Source organism: Oncorhynchus keta, chromosome 1 (genome assembly GCF_023373465.1).
Source record: "Oncorhynchus keta strain PuntledgeMale-10-30-2019 chromosome 1, Oket_V2, whole genome shotgun sequence".
In the NCBI taxonomy this organism is placed as follows: Eukaryota; Metazoa; Chordata; class Actinopteri; order Salmoniformes; family Salmonidae; genus Oncorhynchus; species Oncorhynchus keta.
Genome location: NC_068421.1, coordinates 12,944,095 through 12,945,586, shown reverse-complemented (window position 1 = coordinate 12,945,586; position 1,492 = coordinate 12,944,095).

Below are 1,492 nucleotides of genomic sequence, written 5' to 3'. Positions count from 1 at the left end.
CACACACACACACACACACACACACACACACACACACACACACACACACACACACACACACACACACACACACACACACACACACACACACACACACACACACACGCACACACACGCACGCACACCCCACTAGGAGGGCAGATAGCCTTGCGCTTAGAGTAACCGAAAGGTATTTGGTAGGAATCCACAAGCCTACAGTCGTGGTCAAAAGTTTTGAGAATGACACAAATATTAATTTTCACAAAGTCTGCTGCCTCAGATTGTATGATGGCACTTTGCATGTACTCCAGAACGTTATGAAGAGTGATCAGATGAATTGCAATTAATTGCAAAGTCCTTCTTTGCCATGCAAATTAACTGAATCCCCAAAAAACATTTCCACTGCATTTCAGCCCTGCCACAAAAGGACCAGCTGTGATCATGTCAGTGATTCTCTCGTTAACACAGGTGTGAGTGTTGATGAGGACAAGACTGGAGATCACTCTGTCATGCTGATTGAGTTCGAAAAACAGACTGGAAGCTTCAAAAGGAGTGTGGTGCTTGGAATCATTGTTCTTCCTCTGACAATCATGGTTACCTGCAAGGAAACATGTGCCGTCATCATTGCTTTGCACAAAAAGGGCTTCACAGGCAAGGATATTGCTGCCAGTAAGATTGCACCTAAATCAACCATTTATCGGATCATCAAGAATTTCAAGGAGAACGGATCAATTGTTTTGAAGAAGGCTTCAGGGCGCCCAAGAAAGTCCAGCAAGTGCCAGGACCGCCTCCTAAAGTTGATTCAGCTGCGGGATCAGGGCACCACCAGTACAGAGCTTTCTGAGGAATGGCAGCAGGCAGGTGTGAGTGCATCTGCACGCACAGTGAGGCAAAGACTTTTGGAGGATGGCCTGGTGTCAAGAAGGGCAGCAAAGAAGCCACTTCCCTCCAGGAAAAACATCAGGGACAGACAGATATTCTGCTAAAGGTACAGGGATTGGACTGCTGAGGACTGGGGTAAAGTCATTTTCTCTGATCAATCCCCTTTCTGATTGTTTGGGGCATCCGGAAAAAAACTTGTCCGGAGAAGACAAGGTTAGCGCTACCATCAGTCCTGTGTCATGCCAACAGTAAAGCATCCTGAGACCATTCATGTGTGGGGTTGCTTATCAGCCAAGGGAGTGGGCTCACTCACAATTTTGCCTAAGAACACAGCCATGAATAAAGAATGGTACCAGCACATCCCCCGAGAGCAACTTCTCCCAGCCATCCAGGAACAGTTTGGTGATGAACAATGCCTTTTCCAGCATGATGGAGCACCTTGCCATAAGGCAAAACTGATAACTAAGTGGCTCGGGGAACAAAACATCAATATTATGGGTCCATGGCCAGGAAACTCCCCAGAACTTTATCCCATTGAGAAACAAAACCCCACAAATTCTGACAAATTCCAAGCATTGATTATGCAAGAATGAGCTGCCATCAGTCAGAATGTGGCCCAGAAGTGAATTGA